This window comes from Epinephelus lanceolatus, chromosome 4 (genome assembly GCF_041903045.1).
Source record: "Epinephelus lanceolatus isolate andai-2023 chromosome 4, ASM4190304v1, whole genome shotgun sequence".
In the NCBI taxonomy this organism is placed as follows: Eukaryota; Metazoa; Chordata; class Actinopteri; order Perciformes; family Serranidae; genus Epinephelus; species Epinephelus lanceolatus.
Genome location: NC_135737.1, coordinates 3405342 through 3428765, shown reverse-complemented (window position 1 = coordinate 3428765; position 23424 = coordinate 3405342). Strand labels below are relative to the sequence as shown.

The following is a 23424-nucleotide window of genomic DNA, read 5'->3' as shown; positions in this document are numbered from 1 at the left end:
AGGAAAAAGAAAAGTTTCGTATCCGAGGAAAAGTTTGTTTTGGTTTGTAGTCTAGCAGCCAGGAGCCGCCATCTTAGATCTCGCACTGTCTTGAGAGAGTTGCGTTCACAGCGGCATCAGCATGAGTAAGTTGGTCTCTATCAATCAATTTTATTTATAAGCCCAATATCACAAATCACAATTTGCCTCACAGGGCTTTACAGCATACGACATCCCTCTGTCCTTTGGACCCTCGTGGCGGATAAGGAAAAACTCCCCCAAAAACCCCTTTAACAGGGGAAAAAAATGATAGAAACCTCAGGAAGAGCAACTGAGAAGGGATCCCTCTTCCAGGACGGACAGACATGCAATAGATGTCGTACAGAACAGATCAACATGATAAATTAACAGTAATCCATATGACACAATGAGACAGAAAGAGAGACAGGGACACAGAGAGATGCAGGACAGATGGTAATGACAGTAGCTTACAACAACATTAATGAAAGTAATAATATTATAATCATAGTTACAGCTATTGTGGTACAACAAGTTGAAAGTATATAGTAATATATGATAGTATAGAAGTAGAAGTATGACTAATGATAACAGCAGCAGCAGGAGGCATCTGGCAGGACCACGGCAGCAGCACAGCCACACACGTCACACTATCCAGGCACTGCTGCGATATATGTTAACCTGCGAGACAGTGGAAGACACAGGGGCCGGAGAAGAAGCCGAGTTAGTGACATGCAGTACGGCCGAGTTAGCAAGATGCAATGACAGGACGTGAGTGTTAGCAAAGGGGAGAGAGAGAGAGAGGGAGAGAGAGAGAGAGAGAGAGAGAGAAGGAGAGAATGTGCTCGGTGTATTATAGGAGGTCCCCCGGCAGACAAAGCCTAAATCAGCCTAACTAGGGGCTGGTACAAGCCTGAGCTGGCCCTAACTATAAGCTTTATCAAAGAGGAAAGTCTTGAGTCTAGTCTTGAATGTGGAGATGGTGTCTGCCTCCTGGACCACAACAGGAAGATGATTCCACAAGAGAGGAGCCTGATAGCTGAAGACTCTGGCTCCTGATCTACTTTTGGTAACTTTAGGGACCACGAGTAACCCTGCATTCTCAGAGCGCAGTGTTCTGGTGGGATAATATGGCACTATGAGCTCTCTAAGATATAACAGAACCTGACCATTTAGGGCTTTATAAGTTAACAGTAGGATTTTAAATTCAGTTCTGGATTTTACAGGGAGCCAGTGCAGAGAAGCTAAAACAGGAGAAATATGATCAGTTCCTGTTAGTACACGTGCTGCTGCATTCTGAATTAGCTGGAGAGTTTTTAAAGACTACCTGATAATAGGGAGTGAAATAGGTCTAATTTTAGCAATATTATGCAGATGAAAAAATGCAGTCTGTGAGATTTGTTTTAAATGAGAATTAAAAGACAAATCTTGGTCACAAATTACTCAGAGGTTTCTTACCATAGTGCTAGAGACCAGAGCAATGCCATCTTGAGAAACTATGTCAACAGATAAAGAGAGTTGTTTTGGGGTCAAGAACAATAACTTCAGTTTTGTCTGAATTTAACATCAGGAAATTGGTGCTCATCCAGGTTTTTATGTCTTTAAGGCAATTATGAAGTTTAGTTAATTGATTAGTTTCTTCTGGCTTCATAGATAATACAACTGTGTATCATCCGCATAACAATGGAAATTTACAGAGTGATTTCTAATGATGTTACCTAAAGGAAGCATATATAGAGTAAATAGGATTGGTCCGAGCACAGACCCTTGTGGAACTCCAAAACAAACTTTAGTACGTAAGGATGATTAATCGTGAATGTGAACAAACTGAAAACGATCAGATAAATAAGATTTATACCAGCTTAGTGCAGAACCTTTTAGGCCAATTAAGTGTTCCAGTCTCTGTAGCAGAATTTGATGGTCAATTGTGTCAAATGCCGCACTAAGATCTAATAAAACAAGTACAGAGATGAGTCCTTTGTCTGAAGCAATCAGAAGATCATTTGTAATTTTAACTAGTGCTGTCTCAGTGCTATGATGCACTCTAAATCCTGACTGAAATTCTTCAAATAAATTATTATCATGGAGAAAATCACACAGCTGGTCTGCAATTACTTTCTCAAGGATCTTTGAAAGAAAGGGAAGATTAGATATTGGTCTGTAGTTGGCTAACACCTCTGGATCCAGGGTGGGCTTTTTTAGGAGAGGTTTAATTACAGCTACCTTAAAAGACTGTGGTACATAGCCTGTTAATAAAGATATATTGATCATGTCTGATAAGTGAGTGTTAATTAAAGGTAAGACTTCCTTAAGTAGCCTAGTTGGGATGGGGTCTAAGAGACACGTTGATGATTTAGATGAAGAAATCACTGCGGTCAGTTGTTGAGGAGAAATCAGGGAGAAGCAATCTAAATATATATTAGGTCTTAGAGCTGTGTTTGAGGTTAGATAGGTACTATCTGAGGACAGGAGGTCATGAATTTTGCCTCTAATAGTTAGAATTTTGTCATTAAAAAAGCTCATAAAATCATTACTGCTAAGGGCTAAAGGAATACAAGGCTCAATAAAGCTGTGACTCAGTCAGCCTGGCAACAGTGCTAAAATGAAACCCAGGGTTGTTCTTATTTTCTTCTATTAATGCTGAGTAATAGTTTTCTCTGGCATTGCGGAGGCCCCTCTTTTACGTTTTGAGACTGTCTGCCCAGACTAAACGAGATTCTTCCCATTTGGTTAATCGCCAATTCCTTTCAAATTTCCGCGATATTTGTTTTAACTTATGGGTTTGAGAGTTATACCAAGGAGCGAACTTTCTTTGCTTTGTTAACTTCTTTTTAAGAGGTGCTAAATGCGAATATTCTGGCTGTACTATTGTTGTTGGTGAGATCAGTATGTTATATGAACATTATTCCTTAGTCTCTGTGACATATGTTGGGAATAGAATGATGTGTGATTTAGATGTGTGAACAATGAGAATACTGAGATGATTTCAGCTGATCTGAATGTGTTTGCTTTGCAGAAGTGGAGAAGTACAGGAGAGGAAGAGACATGAAGTCTGAGGAGCACATACCGCAATGCTTAGATAATTAGTTTCATATATGCTAAAAAGAATAGAAAGTGATGTACAGATAGTAAGGTACAGCACGTGTAGGGAGTTGTGTTGTTCTCTTGTCTTTCAAAACAGGAACCACGCCCCCACCGCCAGCGGGAAGGAGTCAGATTAACATGAGGCAGGGGCGTGGTGTGGTGAAGGAGGAAGTGGAACTGCCAATGAGAAGAGGACAGCGCCTTGCCTGCATAATGACACTCTGTTACGCTCAAATATACTGGGTCAGGGGAAGGACAGGAGGTCAGACTTCATGAACTGACACACCTTTGTTGTTCGTCAGGGACGTGAAGTTGAGACCCAGAGCTCTGTAATTTTATTCCTTTACTGCTTAATAAACTACATTAACTGAGACCGAATATCTTCTCCTATTGCTTCATTAAAGAACACGCAGGACTTGGAGAGTAGGATGAGCCCCTAGTCCATCACATATTAGGAGGATTTTATGACTATTTGCTTTAGATTTCTTACATATAGCTCCTTTAAAGTCGTGTGCCACGACCGGCTCTGGGTCAGCTGGGAAAGGCTTGAGGCAATGCAGGCTCACGGCTTATGTTTGTCACTTTCTTTTTCATTTTAACCCACACCATGATCTTTTCCTAACCCTAACCAAGTGATTTTGTGCCGAAACCTAACCAGACCTTAACCACAGTGCATCGTGATGATTTCGGAACAATGGGACTTCGGAACAATGGGTTTAATATGGTCGAAACAATGGGATGTCGGACCAGTGGGCTGTCGGACCAATGGGCAGTTCCCACTGTGACTGGGAGGAGTGGATTCATCAATATATAATAATATATAATATATAAATCAATATAATTATCTGATATTAATTTGTTTACTAAAACTGCTTTAGATGTTAGAGACCTGGGGCCATATTTATCAAGCGTCTTAGAGTGCCATTTTAGTCTTAAGTGCTGAGAATTTGTGAAATTTAGTCCTACTCTCAAATTTAAGAATAAAAGCTATTTATCAACCTTCTCAAGTCTAAGAATCACTCCTACTCCCCCAGATATTTAAGAGACCTCCAGAGGTGTCCTAAGTGGTTAGGAGTTGCCAGTAGAGGATGGCACTGAGGCGAGAGAGACGTGCGCGAATGTTCCGGGAGCAGAAGGATGTCCTGCCTTTGTTTGATGACGAGCAGCTGATCAAACGGTATTGTTTGGACAAAGCGGGTATTATTATTGTCACAGATTTAATAAGGGACGTCATCTCATCAGTAACATCACGCAGCAGAGCTTTCACGGCAGAATTAAAGGTCATCACAATGCTTCGATATCTTGCCACTGGAAAAATGCAACAGTGTAACGCTGATTATTTGGGGCCATCACAACCGTCAATTAGCAAAATTGTTTTGGAAACAATAATGGCCCTTACTGCTCCTCACCTCGTTATGCATTTCACTGACTTCCCAACTACACCCCGGGTAATTCAGCAGAAGCAAACTGCATTCATGCAAACAGCTGGCTTCCCTGGAGTGGTCGGTGCAATCGATGGCACACATATTAGGATCATCGCTCCAAGAGTGGACGAGAGCGTTTATGTAAACAGGAAGAGGTACCACAGTATCAACACGCAAGTAGTGTTTGATGCAGAGTACAACATCTTGGATGTGGTACCCAAGTGGCCTGGGTCCACCCATGATGCAAGGATCCTAAATGAAAGTGGTCTGAAGCAGCTGTTTGAGAGGCACATTGTGCCACCTGGGTGTTACCTAATTGGGGATAAGGGATATCCCTTACGCCACTGGCTTCTTATCCCTTTTCCGATGCCACAGACACAAGGTCAAATGAACTATAACAGGTTAGCCCAACGAAATGCCTAATTGTTTTAAATTTAAAATGTTTAATTAACTTTATTAAATATGGTTTAATAGGAGGGTTTATTCTCGTCACAGGGCACACAAAAGCACAAGAAGTGTGGTGGAGAGAGGGATTGGCCAGTGGAAGCACAGATTCCACGTTCTGCATTCAGAAATACGGCACACTCCAGACAGAGCGTGCCGCATCATTATGGCATGTGCAATACTGCACAACATTTGTAAGGCGCGCAATGTCCCACTCCCACCAGCAGACGATGATGATAACGATGAGGGAGGAGATGGAGATGCGAGCGTCCCTAGCAACATCCATCCATCTAATAGTGTCTTTTCTTCTCTCCAGTTTGGTTTTCTTTTTGATTCCATGTTGGTTTCAGCTTGGTGGACTGTGGCTGCAGTATATAGGGCCACTCACTTAACTGCACACCAGTTTCAAATTAGTTGCCTAATTAGTGAATTGGAAAGATAAGGAAACATTTATTTTTGATTCATTGCCAATGTATATGTTTTGTCAAAATGTCAAAATATACACTCCCATTGTCCATTTAACTATTCACTGAGATATTTTTAAGGTATTTCTATATTCTTAGATAAGGGATTCCCTTCAATGATTGGTCATTTCTATGGACTTGGAAGTGACGTCACCTAAAATTCCGTTTACGGCACATAGTACTGTCGTGATTCAGCTCTGAGACCGACACTTAAGATTCAGTCCTACACTTCACTAAAAGTATGAGTAGGACGCTTGATAACTAACTTTTAAGTGCAGCTTTCAACGAAGAATTTTTTTAGTCATAAGTCGACTCTTAGCAGTGCTCTTAGGAGTAATTCTAAGAAGCTTGATAAATACGGGCCCAGACACTTAAGATTCAGTCCTACACTTCACTAAAAGTGTGAGTAAGACACTTGATAACTAACTTTTAAGTGCAGCTTTCAGCGAAGAATTTTTTTACTCATAACTCGACTCTTACAAGTGCTCTTAGGAGTAATTCTAAGAAGCTTGATAAATACAGGCCCTGGGGCCATATGCCGAAAGATTCTTAGCGCAACGAGTTGCTCCTAGTGGCAAAATTCTAAGAAAATTCTTAGAATCATGATGTTTTCTAAGAATTTCCCCTCAAAGTTAAGAGTAGATCCTGGTAAAGCTAAAAGGTATTCCTAAAGGAACTTAGCTCTTAAGAGAGCTCCTAAGGTGAGATCTGTTAAGAGCAGGAAGGAGGACTTTTAAGAGGCTTAGGAGTTTCTTAAGCAGAGGAGAAAATGGCGGAAAGAAGATACATTTCATTGAGCTGCATCATTGAAGAGTCAATGCCTTCCCTCAGCCCAGTGATACTAACTTCTGACTGTCACAGGACATTAAACACTGTTTCTGCAACCTGGGACAGCTGCTTAGCAGGTGGCCCACCCCCTAAAAAACAATCCAGTAACCAATATGTACACATTAATTATATATTTAAATTAACTTTGCCAACAGTTGTAAGTAAGTGGTATATCACTCACCTGTGCCTGAAGATTCACGTTTCTGTGCTGCTTTCGACTGCAACACATACTACCTCTTTTCGCACTCCTCACTTGTGCACACAACCAGCGGAAAAGAGGCATTTATCTGTTGCGCTATATATTCCCATGCCTGCTTCTTGGCCTGTAGTGTGACATTGGGGCCAAATCTACCTCTCAAAACACTTTTATTCTCATTGACCAATTGAGCCAGAAGCAAACACTGTTCCTCTGTCCAGTTGGGTTTCCTACTTCTTTTCTTCTCCATTGCTGTTTGGTTTGTGGAAGATTTGAATGCCAACCAACACTGCTTCTTATAGGCCGGTTAGCAATCACAGAAATTGATGAAAGCTGAGCTATTTTACCCTTGTTAATACCAAATGGATGAAGTGCAAAAATTACCAGCATGGTAAATGAATGTAAGCAAATAAATATAACTATCAGCATGTGAATACTGTGCAAGTGGGCCTCAGTTTTCACACTTATGATTAAGTCTATTGATGTGACGGTCCATTCTATGCCCAATATCACCAAAAGTGTATTTTTCGCTTGAGGAGGATTTGCTTTCCGCTGGATGCTCACTCGTTGCAGGCCAACAAGCGTGCATTCATGGGCATAGCGGGTTTCCCTGATGTTGTTGGTGTTATTGATGGGACTCACGTCCGCATAACTGCACCATCACAAGACAAGGACGTTTATATCAACAGAAAGCGGTATCAAAGCATCAACACTGAGATTGTTTTCAGTGTGGACTATAAGATTTTGGACGTTGTGGCAAAATGGCCAGGCTCAACGCATGATTTGAGAATACTGTCTGAGAGCGGCCTGAGACAGCTGTTTGAAGGACACTACGTGGCAGCTGGTTGCCACCTGTTAGGGGACAGTGGTTATCCATGCAGACCTTGGCTTTTAACACCATACCTCCATCCAGACCCAGGACCACAACTTTTTTACCACAGGTAATGTAAATATTTTTCGAATTATAGGCTGTTATGCATGGGAGTTGAAATTAAAGAGCAGTTGGAGTAGCTTATATTAGTTTAAATGTCTGGAGAAGTGAAGGCTGTCGCCAGGAAAGGTCTGCGAAATAATAATAGCCTGCACTGTACTCCACAACATCTGTAAGGCCAGGCAAATCCCAGGACCTCCCGAGGATGGCCAGGACAGCAGTGATGATGCGGATGATGAAGATGTTCATCCTCAGCAGGAGAGGAATTTCGCTCTGACTGGGAATCCTTACAGAGCTCAATTTACACAGTTGCACTTTAGGTAACTTCCAATCAGTGTAATGGTGGCTGTATTGAACACAAAATGTATTGACACAAAATGCATAATTTCTATTTATCAGCCAATTTATTTTTGAGATGCTCAATTTTTAGTCTGTAATACTCCTCCTGTAGACGACTTTTTTATGCTGCCTGAGGACATCCATCTCAGCCTCCAACTTCTTCTCCAGCAGGGATGGTGTTGGCGAGGGAGCAGGAGCAGTAGCAGGAGCAGGAGCCATCTCAGGCTTAACATGGGCCCGTGATGTTGAAGGCCCCGGTTCCTCTGTTGGCTCAGAGCTGCAGAAAAGAGGAAATAATCATCAGCCTTGTTTATTATAATTGCTTTGTTTTATTTCTTTTCATGCATTTCACATGTCAAACATGGCTACAAAAGAAATTAGAAATATAGGCGATGCTATAGGCTATGACCTCCTCCTCTAAATAAAAAAAATTTTCTTGAAATTCTGTCTATCCTACCTTGTGAAAATCAATTTGACACAGTTCCACTAGCTGAATCAATGAGCTATCAATGCCCTCCTTCAGCCCGGTGATGCTGGTGTCGGACTTTCCCAAAATGCTAAAAACAGTCTCTGCCACCTGTGACAGCTGTTTAGCTGGTGATTGATGGTGACATTGATTTGTCGGGCAATGCGCTCCCAAGTCTGCCTCTTCCCTTGTGCCGTGATCCCGGGACCGAATTTCCCTCTTACATCTCCTTTGTTCTCCTCCACGAGCTGTGCCAACAGCAGGCACTGCTCTTCTGTCCAGTTCGGCTTTCTCGTTCTTTTTTTCTCCATTTCGTTCGTTGTTTTGGTCATTCTGCCAAATCAAACCGCTTTTTACAAGGAGGCCAGCAATCACAGTAACTGCTGACAGCTGAGTCTACGTCCACCATTAATATCAAATAGATTAAGTAGTAAAATTACCAGCATGGCGAGTAAACATGACAATAAGCAAATCAATATAATAATCGGCATGTGAATGAGGTATGTTCAAACATTTTGAAGCTGTGTAACAATTAATTTTCATCATCATGACATAAAATTATTTTTCATGATTACACATTTCTTAATACAGTCTAAGTTCTATGATCAGTTGATTTCACTGTCGGTTCATTACTAGGAGCGCATTTGTTTTTGTTTTGTTTTTTTCTTTTTTCCTTTTTGTAACAACCAATCACAGCTTTTAGAAGACTGCGTCATACCTAGCAACAGGGTCAACCACACCTCCTCACTAAGATAAAAGTTTCTGTCTCCTCCTTGCTCAGAGTTGCTCTCAGAAACTTCCTGAATCACTCTTAAGCTAAGATTCCTTGCTAGGAATTTTTAGGCTAAGTTAGGAGCTCTCTGAGAGGACTCTGAGAATCTTTGTGAATACAGGCCCTCATATTTAACAGTAGCCTGGTTCCAGACCATAGTCCCCGCCCACTCAACTGAGTAGGCTTGCATCTCTGGTCTGGCATACTACAATGAATTTGTGATTTATCTTGTCCAAACGATGGACGGACCAATGAACGCCGGGGGTAGGGGTGGGACTAGCGATTAGCCAATGAGCGCCACGCTAATGGCAACCGCTGCAGATCCTACAGACCACATTAACGATGCTATCGAGGTATTTCGCCACTACTCGCGTTAATGGAGGACCAAATTAAGGAAGCTGCTAAACTGGATTTAACAGCGATGCAGCTGGGCGTGCACGGCAACGGAGACATTTTAAACGGGCAATGCTCGCTTGTTTTCGGCACCCCCGAGGCATGGATACTAATGACGTCAGACTCTGGGTGAGTCGTTGATCTCTACTGATTGGTTAGGGAAAAATCTAATTCTCTCCCCCTTGTAAATCGCCTTCAATGGAGGCGATGTCAGACTGAAGGTTCTGGGAGCTTCAGTCTGACACTCAGGCTAATTTAACAGTCCAAATTTAATTCTCCTGTTTTGTCTTTCTGTCACAGAAGAGGTTTTAATTTTTATGAGGTTGTGATGCACAACTCCTCTTTGTTTAATGTTAGATTTAGATAATTTAGGTGGTCGGGGGGACAGACACCGTTTGTATAAAACTATGGGTGGGTAACTGCACTAGAAGCTCAGAGAAGCGTGTAAGACCTCGACTCTGAGTCCTGGTCTCAACTCTGGGTTGTCAGGGTTTTGAATTACTAATAAACTTGGCCAGGTTCCTAGATATGAGAGCAGCTCCATCCAAAGTGGGATGAATGCTGTCTCTCCTAATAAGACCAGGTTTTCCCCAGAAAGTTTGCCAATGATTAATGAAACCCACATCAGTCAGTGCAGTCTCGAACATATTTGGGGAGAGTGTTCCAGAGGGAGGGGACAGTTGGGGGACAGGAAACCGGTAGAGGTTCTGAAGAACAGGGAGGATGTGATTGCGGGATGGGGAATGGGTGAGCAGACGGGCAGCAGAGTTCTGGATGTATTGGAGTTTATTTAGGAGTTTGGATGGCGTACCATAAGGAATGCTGTTATAGTAGTCAATTCTGGATGTGATGAAGGCATGGATGAGAGTTTCAGCAGCAGTGGGGGAGAACAATGGGCAGAGACAAGCTATGTTGTATGTACAATCAATCAATCAATCAATGTTTTCTTAGGTCGAAGAAAGCAGTACTGGTGATGTGATTGACGTTTTTTGGAAGAGAGGTTGTTGTCAAAAATGACTCAGAGATTTTGGATGTGTAGAGAGGAATGCAGAGTGGAATCGTCAATGGTGAGGCGGAAGTTGTGAGAGGTTTTGGTGAGGGATTTGGGACTGATAATGATCATGCCCGATTTGTCACAGTTCAGTTTGAGGAAGTAGTGGAGATGTAGAGCTGGATGGCATCAGCATAGCAGTGAAAGTTGAGACCATAGCTGTAAATGATATTGCCAAGGGGGAGCATGTAAAGGACGAATAGGAAGGGGCCAAGCACTGAACCCTGGAGGATGCCTTGGGACAGAGGAGCAAGGGAGGAAGTGCAGTTGTTAATACTGATGAACAGATGCCGGTTTGTGAGGTATGACCTTAGCCAGGAGGGGGGCAGTACTGGTGATGCCGAGGGAAGATTCGAGACGGGAAGTGAGAATTGTGTCTTTGATTGTGTCAACGCTGTGAGGTCAGGAAGGATAAGAATTGAGAGATGACCAGAGTCTGAGGCGAGGAGGAGATCATTGGTGACTTGGAGGAGGGTGCTTTCCATGCTGTGCTGTGAGCTGAAGCTAGATTGAAATGATTCAAACAGGTTGTTGGAGGAGAGGTGGGCTTTAAGTTGAGAGGCAACAGCATGCCCTAGTACTTTTGACAGAAAGGGGAGATTTGAGATGGGTTGGAAATTATTCATCTCGTCAGGATCCAGTCCCGGTTTTTTGAGGATAGGGGTGACAGCGGCCAGTTTGAGTGGTTGAGGGACTGAACTGGAACTGAAGGATGGGTTGATTATTTTTGTGATGATATAGGAGATGGCAGGGAGGCAGTCCTGGATGGGATGGGATCGAGAGCACAGGTGGAGTTTTTCTGTGTTGTAAGTAAGGGCTTGTTGGGGCTTGGTACCCAATCTTGGAGTGTGGGGATGATGTTGACATCCCCACTTTGACCTGTCGCCCTGGCTCCCCCTTGCTTTAACATGTTTGTTGTACCCAAGCGGCAACCTCCGGGGGAGACGAGTGAAGCCAATGCGGAAGTGCCAAAAACTGCAGTTCATTGACTGGCCACTTGGGGTTGGCTCCAGAAGCGAGTCAATCCCCATAGACCCCCATGTTAAAATGCCCAACTTTACAGTAGAAATAAACATGTTTACAGCCTGGTACAAAAAAACGGTTTTGGTCTCTATATATAGCTATAGCTAATTTCCCCTTTCATGACAACTGTGGGGGGGATCTCATCCATTTAAATGTTATTAAGGTTTATAATTGCGCATAATTAAGGGCGTGGTCACTTTGAGTGACAGGTGGCACCATCACGGGTGGCTAACTAGCCGCTGGCTCCGCTCTGCGGAGCTGAGCTCAGACTCAGCCATCTGCTCGGCGTCATCTCAGCTAATTCGTGTCCATGTTCAAGTCATTGAACCTGTCCTCCCAGCTGTGTTTGTGCCTTTTGGATATATTTTTCAGGCAAATATTGGAGTAATATGGCTTGCTGTTCGATTAATTTTACCAACAGACCGTCCAAGAAGTCTGTGCTCCTGGTTTTTCGGTAAGTGAAATTCGGAAATTCTAGTGTTATTTTATTTATGTTTATATGTTAGCACTGATTAGCGGGTATCGGTGTCTGCGGTCACCACCTAGCTTTTCAGCTTATTGTTATATTATTAAGCCTTTATTTAGGACATGTAAAATCACGTTGAGACCGGAGGTCTCATTTTCAAGTGCGACCTGTATCACAGCAGCAACATCCACATCAAGTTACAGAGCAACAGACAATATAACGTTAATACAAAACAAGCTTAGCTTGTTAACTAGCTAACTAGCCAGCTAACGGTTAGCCTTCAAGCAAGACGCCAATCTGGGGTGCATCAAAGTCAGAACCTGACAGAGAAGTGTTAAGATTTAGGCATTTAGGGAGAGAATATTTTGAACAAAGGTGTCTGTGTGAGGTTTGAGTGGACACTCAACATGAGAAGACAGAACTGGACTCCAAACAACACTTCCCGTCTGTGCAGTGAAAACTTTAAGAGTCATCACTTCAGCACTGACTCCAGGATAAAGACACCTTTTTTCATACAGTACCTCACAAAGAATCAAGAAACTTACTAGTTTAAAGGGCCAGTGTGTAAAATGGGTTGAAAACAGTGACATCAGTGGTCAAATTCTAGATTGCAGGGCTCACTCGCTCACCCCTCCCATCGGGTAAATGACGGTGGCCTCGCAGGGACAAAAAGCCTTGCGCACGACTTTTTCAGGAGTAGGTCTATCTAGCGACGAGGTGAATGTTTATTTAGAAATCTAAACCATGTTATGATATTGTAATGAATCCCTCATGAGCAGGAGACCAGAGGAGCGTTTGGGAAAAAGGCCCGTTTATTTGAGCACTCCAGAAACTCCGGTAACACTCCACTCCGTCCCAAACTCTGACTCTTCTAGCATAACAGACACACTTCATAACTTTACACACATACTCGTTTACCATAATGAGTGGGGACCCCCCTCCCCTCTCTGCTCCGCCAATCTCCAGCCCGCACACTGACTGACAGCGTAGCCGGTAAACAGAGCTCAGCTGTTTATTTAGCCTAGCAATATCTCCGGACTATAGTAGCTGCAATGGACGACTTTGAACGCGATTTTGAAGAGTTTCTTGTAGCGGACACAGACCCAGAGCCATACCTGTTTGCGCCAGAGCATACAGATGAGGAACTCCATGTGTTTGATGCTGAGCGGGTGAGAAGAGAGGCTGCAGAGAGTGCATCACAAGGAGTGAAGTTGCGTTTTCTTTTCCTCGCAGATGACGGTTTGGGTTCATTCTCTCCTGTTGCGTGGTAAGTGTGGTCCATTTGCAAACTTTATAACTAAAAAAACTTTTCACTACTCTCTATCGACGAACTACTAACACTCTGCTGTTTCTTCCTCCTTCTTCCTTCCTTCCGCTGTCTTCGTTGGTTCATTTATACACGCGAAACGCGTTCTCTGGCTGGCTGGATTGTCCACTCGGTCTGCCGTACATACATGGCGGCGCAAGATGGCGACCTCTCTAAAGCAAGGCCCTTGCTATATATATATATATATATAAAAGCATAATTATAAGGCTACAAAAACCAAACGAATTTTATTTTATAGCGATCATACACTTGTATAAACATATTAATGGGTAGAATATTCAGATTCAGATTCAGATTGACAATAAACCATGCCAAATATTACACACTGGCCCTTTAAAATGATGAATTATTGACCATAATACATTTAAATGCATTACATATATTACTAATTGTCATACATTACTAAGTACTCAATTAGGGCACAGCTTGCTCTGTACTGTTACTGATAAGGTGAAATTACTGACACACCAGTGCAGTTTAGTGTTCCCCTGATGCAAAAGGCCAAATGAAGATTTTATCAATCAAGGAACATGACATGTATTTACCAACTTTAACATTTTAGTGCATTTTATGCAAAGCCCCTTTATCAAAGTGAGAATTACTACCTTTTTCCCCACAGTCTGTGAAGAACCAATGGAAAAAAATATTCTCAAAATGAGACAGCCGAACATAGCATGATTCCACAGTGGCAGTGAGCTTTGATAACAGTTCAGTTTCCTTTTGATAGCAACAATTATTTTAATGTGAATGAACTGCATACTGTACATTCATACTCCATTTGTCTTGGTAGTACACTGTTAAATTTAAAATCACATTCAAATATAAAGTTGAATATCTACAGAAGTTAAACACAAAACTATTTTATGAATGACAGCCACTTACTCAGCAATAAGATCATTTTGGTGGTGAATGGGCTTTTAACCAAGACAGGCTGTAGTCAGTGTTTTCTACCTGTGTTTTTAACCTGTCATCTTTCTCTCATGTAGGACACTTGAGGAAAGTTAAAACGCTTAGGCCAATGTGATGTTTACTTCACAGTAAAGAGGTTGTTTCGCAAAAAATTAAGATTTTGCAAATTATCACATGGATGTTTTCATGAATGCAAGATTTGACTTTATTTTGTTAAACTGTTATTGTAATGGTTATAATTTTTGTTATATAAAATGGATCAGACAAAATTTACTTTAGAGTAAAAGCAATTTTTTTGAAAGCTGTCATTCATCAGTTTCCTGTGATGATTGGAAATATAGTGGTGATTTAAACCATTAACAAAATATAATAGTTATTAATGGCATCTTAATGTTTTCATTTATGTCTTAACATTTACCCAAGTGTGCATTTATCTTAGCAAAATGTAAAAAAAAAAATGAAAAGCTGATGTTATGTGCTGGTTTTGTTTGGATGTTTCTTTAAGACAAATGAAGAAAATTCACTGTGAAACTATTCTCCTTTTGTGAAAAACAAGGAATTATCTGCACACTGAATAGTTTTAAGCCCCATAGGAGGTATCATTTATTTGTGACGTTACATATGAGAAGGTTCGGTGGGTATTGTTTGTCCTTTCAATTGACAGTCAGATTTGATTGTGAAATACAACATTCAGTCAGTAATAAAGACAGGAGTGCAAATATAAATAGAATTAATTGAAATTTTAAACAAGTTATAGATGAATATAAAAAACTCAACATTAGCCATGACAGCCTGGGCTATGTTCAAGCCTAACAAAATGTGTCCTAAAGGCCAAATTCAAAAGCAGTGACACTGCCAAATGTAAGCAGTTCACTGCGTTTGGAGGTGGTCTTTAAGACAATTAGCTAATTTACTTATAAACATATAATTTCCCCTAGGTGTGAAATGAACTCCATCTTTCAAAAATAGCCCAGGACTGTCATGTCTGATGTGAGGGTGCTCAATTATGGCACCATTTAAACTATGAACAAATGAAGCCATAACACTATTAACAAATTTCCTGGCCTTATCAGTCTTTGCTGGATTGCCACCAGCCTCCCGCCTGCACCTTTGGGCCAATGAAGAAAATATTATCTGAAAGGGATAGTTCGACATTTTGGCAAATTCGCCTTGTTTTGATGATGGGAGTAACTGAACTAAACATATGCTGTTTGAAATCACTGCCCAGCAAGTACTGTATGTCTGGAATGTAGTTCCGGCTGTGCATTTGGCTTCAAAGCAACTCTGTCTCATAATATTACATTATTATTTCATAGCATGGTGAATGTGTAAGCTACAAGTTGTCCACAAGAGCGTTTTGGAGTCATCTGATGATGTATTTGATTAGTTTTGAGGGAGAGAGGCTCCGAGCAGCAGGCAGCTCTGCCCCACCGATCTCAGAACAACAGGCACTGATAATTAAAGGTAATGTACCTACTCATGTGACTATAGGGATTACGGCAATAGGCGAATTTGCCAAAATGTTGAACTATCCCTTTAATGCCAGAATGCTGGAGGTGAAGCTGGTGCAGGTCCTCCTTCATCATGCTGACCAGCTTGACACTGCTGACCTTCCCCATGTAATTGCCGCCACAGTGGCACTCTTCCTCGCAGGGAGTGGGAAAAGAAGGAGAGAAGGCCTCTCCACTGCAATCCACCCCAGCCAAACCAGCAGACACGGACGCCCGGCATGCTGAGGTTGCTTCCTAAGGTCTCTGCAGCTCTCTGGGCACCACGCCAGATGTAGCTGTCACCAATGATCCACACTGTGCCTATGAAAGTAAAATGAGTGTAATAAATGCTTGAGGTAATTAAAAACAGAAAGTTAACTATAAAGGGTGAATCACTTCTTTTTGTTGACAATACTATTATGTCACATCTGTAGGATAAAATAAAACAGGAAGCAACACCTCAAAATATAGATGACAGTCTTTTAAATGCTTTCTTTTTGTCCTTGGAAGACAATGTAATAGCTGCCTAAAGTCAAGTAGCCAAAACTGGTACTTACAGTTTCTGCTGTGTGTAGCAGGCGTGGTGGAGACATAACGTTAACAAGTGGCCATGACCTCAACACCGGTGATGTACTGAAAGAAATTAACATCTTTTAACAAGTATAAAACTGCCTTTCTTTCACAATTTCTACATTTCTTTATCATGTTCTAGATGATAATCTCGCAATGCGCTGTTGATAACAGTAACATTAACATTACAGATACATGTCAGTCCCCTTCAGACTTTTATCAGTGTCATGTTACCATAATTAGCGTTCTATATTTAAAAACGTTGAAGCGTTTTATAAGATTGTGTAATCTCAATAACAGCTGAATCATTGTTTCAAGATTTGTTGTATAATGTTAGTTTCAGGTAAACTCAATTTACCTCAAGTTTCGTGAAGGAGCTGGCACCAAAAGAGAGCAGCCAACACCACAGGGCTTGCCAAAGTAGCGTAGCTTGTTAGCCTTAGCTAACTTAGCAGCATCAAGCGAGGTGGGCGTGTTTAAGCAACCAGGCTTCCTTTGGCCCGCCTCTTTGTCCATTTTTGATTGTCAGGGAGTTGGGCGGAGTCAGGCACTACCAAGATGGCGACGCCCAGAGCCGAGTATTTTGAGCTTCAAACCAGCTCCTCAGAAACAGATGGGTGACTGTTACGGTCTCCGGACCTTAGTACATTTATTTTCTGTGTTTAATGTTCTTCCTCAATCATTTATGTGTGTCTAATTGTCTGCTTTTCTGGAGGGAATCCCCGGCGAACCATGCCTCCAGCCTGCTCTCCGCTGCTGCTGTTCAGTGTTCCCTTGCTTGCTGGTCGGCTGGCCTCCTCGCTGTCGTCATCGGTTCCGGCCAATCACCGCTTCACCGGCCTCTCGTCCGAACCTTTAAAAGCTGCTCGGAGTCAACGGCAAAGTCAGCTGCAATTTAATCTGAGCAGTCCGCCTCGCTCCGTTTGTGTTTTCAGCTGCTGTAATCTGTTAGTTGTTGTTGTATCTGGGGAATCTGAGGGCTTTAGGAATTAGCTCCTTAGCCTAGCCACATATCCTTTCACACACACACGTACATTGTTTGCTGTATGGTACACTAGCTTTATGGGTGTCGGTTCGAGTGTTGTTTTGTTTTATAGGTAAGTGATAGAGCAGACAGGCAGATAGCCTATGTTTTAGTTTTGTTATTCTGGGTGGCCTTCCACCACCATTAGTTAGCTGGGGTGTTTATTTTGTTGGTGACAGATCAGAGTTTTGGTTTTAATTGTTTTATGGTTTGCCATCATCCGCAGCCCTTCCCTGAGTTTGTTATACTGTAAATGTAATTCACCGCCGAGGCTCCTTTCTTGAAGCCCGATTTCCGGGTTGTGTTGGAGCCTGTGAGCGTGTTTTCTTTTGTGTGCTGCTTTTTACAAAAGCGTAACTTGTATTGTTTATTTATTTTGTGTATGAATAAACGGCAGCTTGCCTTATTCACTTTACTTTCATTGTTTGGTTTTATGTTGCTTCCCTTACCCCTAGACACATACTGGGTTGTAACAGTGACGTCACGGTGACTACGTCCTTATTTTTATACAGTCCATGGTTGTACCTCATCAGTCTCTAATTGTGATCTCTCTCTCTCTCTCTCTCTCTCTCTCTCTCTCTCTGTCTATCTATTCATTAATTCATCTTCTAACCGCTTCATCCTCTGGGGGTCGCGGGGGGGCTGGAGCCTAACCCAGCTGACATTGGGCGAGAGGCAGGGTACACCCTGGACAGGTCGCCAGACTATCGCAGGGTTGACACATAGAGACAAACAACCATTCACGCTCATATTCACACCTTCGGACAATTTAGAGTTATCAATTAACCTAGTCCCCAATCTGCATGTGTTTGGACTGTGGTAGGAAGCCGGAGTGCCCGGAGAGAACCCACGCTGACATGGGGAGAACATGCAGACTCCGCACAGGAGGGCTCCCACACCCGGGATCGAATCGGCAACCCTCTTGCTGTGAGGCGACAGTGCTAACCACCACACCACCATGCCGCCCTATTCTACCTATCTATCTATCTATCTATCTATCTATCTATCTATATATCTGTATCTATATCTGTATCTTTATCATCTTTATCGATCCATTGTATCAGGCCGACGATTGGTTCTTCAACAACAGCTAGTTAGCTACTTAACTCGCATGTAGAGCACTCTTCTGAAGGAAATAACGTCCACAGCACTCCGGTGTAAAGGGATATAAAAAAGACGGATTTATTTAAATTTCCACGGTAAATCCTTTACAGGGGAAAAACAAAAGTGTATTGCTTAATCAAATGTAAGTCCACAACTGTCTACACTACGGTAAGAAAACTGTATAGCTTCTCAGTCCACAGAATCACTGTCAACCTAAACAAGGACCGTTCTGTCATGTCTAAGAAATGTTAAGTTAATTTAATTAGTTTTTGTCTTGTGTCTATGTTCTCTCGTGATTTCCTGTTTTATTTTGAAATCTAACTCTCCTCTCCTTCCAGGCAACTTGCTCCTTCCCCTGTGTCTTTTCCCGCTGGTCTGATTCTCTGCCTCTCCCCTGATTGTTTCCACCTGTGCCCTTACCTTGTGTGTATATATTGTCTGCGTCTCCCTTTGTCCTGTGCCAGTTCGTCTTGTCCTTCGTGTCAGTGAACCAGCGTTGTATCCATGCCATTTGCCATTGCCATTGTCAGGTATTGTTATTTTGATACTTTGTTCATGTTTTGATTTCTGTTTGTTTTTTCCTAGTCATATCACAGCCTCAGTAGAGTGATTTTCTGTTTGTTTTTTCATAGTGTTTTCTGTTTGTTTTTTCTCGTTTAATCTGGGCAGACAGTCTCAAAACGTATAAGAGGGGCCTCCGCAATGCCAGAGAAAACTATTACTCAGCATTAATAGAAGAAAACAAGAATAACCCCAGGTTTCTTTTCAGCACTGTAGCCAGGCTGACTGAGAGTCAAAGCTCTATTGAGCCTTGTATTCCTTTAGCCCTTAGCAGTAATGATTTTATGAGCTTTTTTAATGACAAAATTCTAACTATTAGAGGCAAAATTCATGACCTTCTGTCCTCAGATAGTACCTATCTAACCTCAAACACAGCTGTAAGACCTAATATATATATTTAGATTGCTTCTCCCCAATTTCTCTTCAAGAATTGACCGCAGTGATTTCTTCATCTAAATCATCGTGTCTCTTAGACCCCATCCCAACTAGGCTACTTAAGGAAGTCTTACCTTTAACACTCACTTATCAGACATGATCAATATATCTTTATTAACAGGCTATGTACCACAGTCTTTTAAGGTAGCTGTAATTAAACCTCTCCTAAAAAAGCCCACCCTGGATCCAGAGGTGTTAGCCAACTATAGACCAATATCTAATCTTCCCTTTCTTTCAAAGATCCTTGAGAGAGTAGTCGCAGACCAGCTGTGTGATTTTCTCCATGATAATAATTTATTTGGAGAATTTCAGTCAGGATTTAGAGTGCATCATAGCACTGAGACAGCACTAGTTAAAATTACAAATGACCTTCTGATTGCTTCAGACAAAGGACTCGTCTCTGTACTTGTTTTATTAGATCTTAGTGCGGCGTTTGACACAATTGACCATCAAATTCTGCTACAGAGACTGGAACACTTAATTGGCCTAAAAGGTTCTGCACTAAGCTGGTTTAAATCTTATTTATCTGATCGTTTTCAGTTTGTTCACGTTCATAATGAGTCATCCTTACGTACTAAAGTTTGTTTTGGAGCTCTGCAAGGTTCTGTGCTCGGACCAATCCTATTTACTCTATATATGCTTCCTTTAGGTAACATCATTAGAAATCACTCTATAAATTTCCATTGTTATGCGGATGATACACAGTTGTATTTATCGATGAAGCCAGAAGAAAGTAATCAATTAATTAAACTTCATAATTGCCTTAAAGACATGAAAACCTGGATGAGCACCAATTTCCTGATGTTAAATTCAGACAAAACTGAAGTTATTGTTCTTGGCCCGAAACAACTCAGAGACTCTTTATCTGATGACATAGTTTCTCTAGATGGCATTGCTCTGGCCTCTAGCACTACCATAAGAAACCTCGGAGTAACATTTGATCAAGATTTGTCTTTTAATTCTCATTTAAAACAAACCTCACGGAATGCATTTTTTCATCTGCGTAATATTGCGAAAATTGACCCGAAAAGATGCAGATGGTCCACACTTTTGTTACCTCTAGGCTGGATTACTGTAACTCTCTATTATCTGGTAGCTCTAGTAAGTCCTTAAAAACTCTCCAGCTAATTCAGAATGCAGCAGCACGTGTACTAACAGGAACTAAGAAACGTGATCATATTTCTCCTGTTTTAGCTTCTCTGCACTGGCTCCCTGTAAAATCCAGAATTGAATTTAAAATCCTACTGTTAACTTATAAAGCCCTAAATGGTCAGGCTCCATCATATCTTAGAGAGCTCATAGTGCCATATTATCCCACCAGAACACTGTGCTCTGAGAATGCAGGGTTACTCGTGGTCCCTAAAGTCTCCAGAAGTAGATCAGGAGCCAGAGCCTTCAGCTATCAGGCTCCTCTCCTGTGGAATCATCTTCCTGTTACGGTCCGGGAGGCAGACACCGTCTCCACATTTAAGACTAGACTTAAGACTTTCCTCTTTGATAAAGCTTATGTTAGGGCTGGTTCAGGCTTGCCTTGTACCAGCCCCTAGTTAGGCTGACTTAGGCCTAGTCTGCCAGAGGACCCCCTATAATACACCGGGCACCTTCTCTCCTTCTCTCTCTCTCTCTCTCTCTCTCTCTCTCTCTCTCTCTCTCTCTCTCTCTCTCTCTCTCTCTCTCCTATTCTATTACTGCATCTTGCTAACTCGGCCATTCTGGATGTCACTAACTCAGCTTCTTCTCCGGAGCCTTTGTGCTCCACTGTCTCTCAGGTTAACTCGTATTGCAGCGGTGTGACAGGCGTGGTTGTGCTGCTGCTGTGGTCCTGCCAGATGCCTCCTGCTGCTGCTGTTATCACTAGTCATACTTCTACTGTTATTATACACATATGATTATTGTCACATATGTATACTATCAGATATTAATATATTATTATTAATTATAATATTATTACTTTCATTAATGTTGTTGTAAGCTACTGTCATTACCGTCTGTCCTGCATCTCTCTCTATCTCTGTCTCTCTCTCTCTGTCTTTCTCTCTCTCTGTCTCTCTCTCTCTGTCTCATTGTGTCATACGGATTACTGTTAATTTATTATGTTGATCTGTTCTGTACGACATCTATTGCACGTCTGTCCGTCCTGGAAGAGGGATCCCTCCTCAGTTGCTCTTCCTGAGGTTTCTACCGTTTTTTTTCCTCGTTAAAGGGGTTTTTCTGGGGAGTTTTTCCTTATCCACTGTGAGGGTCCAAAGGACAGAGGGATGTTGTATGCTGTAAAGCCCTGTGAGGCAAATTGTGATTTGTGATATTGGGCTTTATAAATAAAACTTATTGATTGAGTAATAGTACAGCCTCAGTAGAGTGATTTTCTGTTTGCCTTTTCTTTGTCTAGCTTTAATCAGTGAGTTTTATTTTCTGAAGATATAGCATTTATTTTGTAGATCAGTTTTGTTCTTAGATTAAGTATAGGTTTTCCTCCTGTCTAGAGTGATTTTTATTTTGTGTTATTTAATAAATAATTTTGATTTGTACTTTGAGTCTCGAGTCGTGCATTTGGGTTCAGGTCCTTGTTCGGCCGTGACACGTTCTCTCTACCGACTAACGTGACTTCACCAAGAAGCCTGTTGCTTCTTAAAGGGACAGTAGCCCCAAAATACTAACATGAAAATCTCAGTAAATAAAAAGGGTTTCTATAGCCTACTTGCTATACTGAGCATTCATAGGCAAAGTCTAACCAAGATATCTATGTAAAACTTATTTGGATTAACTAAGAAAATATATAAAATTAATCTCCAAAAATATAGAATAAGGCCTATCTTAATCCAAGCCATATAAAAGCACTTAGGCTCCTGTATACCGGCCCGGCCCCTAATTGTTCTCTTAACCTAGAGACAATTACCAAACAACTAAAAATTAAGGAGCAAAAAAATAAAACACTCGTCTTCTGTCTGCTGGTGCCAGAGGTTACAAGCATATAGCACACCGTAGGAGGACGGTCTTTACCACCGCCTCATGTACCCTCTTGAAGAAGACAGACCTTGGTGATAGGTCTGTCTAACGTGGTCGTCTTGGTCTTGATGCGGACGCAGCGCACAAGCCCCTGCCTGTCGGGAACCGCCTCGATGACCTTGCCCAGTATCCATGAGTTGCACGGAGCAGCGACAATCAAGACGATGTCTCCCTCAGCGAAGTTGCGCGTTGCACGTGTCCACTTCTGCCACTCTTTTTTTCTCATTTAGACTTTTATTGGCAGCCAAAAATTTAACACATAATATAACAATACATGATATTTCCAAGTTAATAATATGGATACCAATACAGTTTTTCCATTTTTATAAAAAGAAAAAGAAAAGAGAAAAGGAAACAAAAAAAAAAAACCTCAATAATACAGGGGAAGGTGGGATACACCGGAAAAACAGGTACAACCAGGGCAGGTAATTCATTTCAGCACAGTAGGTAAACCTTCTATAGATGGGAAAAGAGTCTTTTCAGATCCTGGGGAAAATGGGTATCCTTCGAATCTTGTCTATTATTTCATTCCATAAGGACTGATCCTCGTTATACAGTTCTGTGAGGTAAGAGGCGGCTCCCTCCATGGAAATTGTCTCTAAAAATGTTTGAAGCCATAGACCTTTTCCCAGCTGATCTGCATCCTTCCAGTTAGTTGCAATCAATCTTTTAGTTGTCACACAACCAGTTGCTATTATTTGTTTGTTATATTTAGACCATGACCCCTTCTCCATATAATTTAACAGACATATTACCGGGTCGCAACCAACAGGGAAGCCAATAATTTCACCAAGGGATTGTGTTACATTTTCCCAAAAAGGTTTTACTTTTGGGCAAGCCCAAACCATATGATAAAATGTACCTTTGTCTTGTTGACAATGCCAACAACAATCAGAGACGGAAGCGTTCATACTGTGTAGTCGAACAGGGGTAAAATATGTTCTATGTAGAATATTATAATTTATCATTTTATTCTTTACTGATTTTGATATTTTATGTAGTGATTTCCAGATTTAACTCCATTTTTCCATTTCTAATGTTCTCCCTAAATCAGTCTCCAAGTTTCTTTGAACTACATTCCAGTTATTTCCTGATGAACTGTTTAACATTTTATATAGTT

The 23424-nt window shown here is 41.6% G+C and overlaps 1 long non-coding RNA gene across 2 annotated transcripts; it reads right to left on the bottom strand.

Annotated features, from left to right (window-relative positions):
- Positions 1 to 7772: 7772 nt before the first annotated feature.
- Positions 7773 to 16614, bottom strand: LOC144462718 (uncharacterized). Of its 2 annotated transcripts, XR_013490931.1 has the most exons (4): positions 16533 to 16614; positions 16162 to 16237; positions 15725 to 15925; positions 7773 to 7984 (listed from the first exon to the last, which is right to left on the bottom strand). It is a non-coding gene; the product is annotated as an uncharacterized LOC144462718 (long non-coding RNA). The 2 variants fall into 2 exon arrangements; XR_013490930.1 differs by lacking the exon at positions 7773 to 7984 and having other exon boundaries at positions 14705 to 15925.
- Positions 16615 to 23424: the final 6810 nt, after the last annotated feature.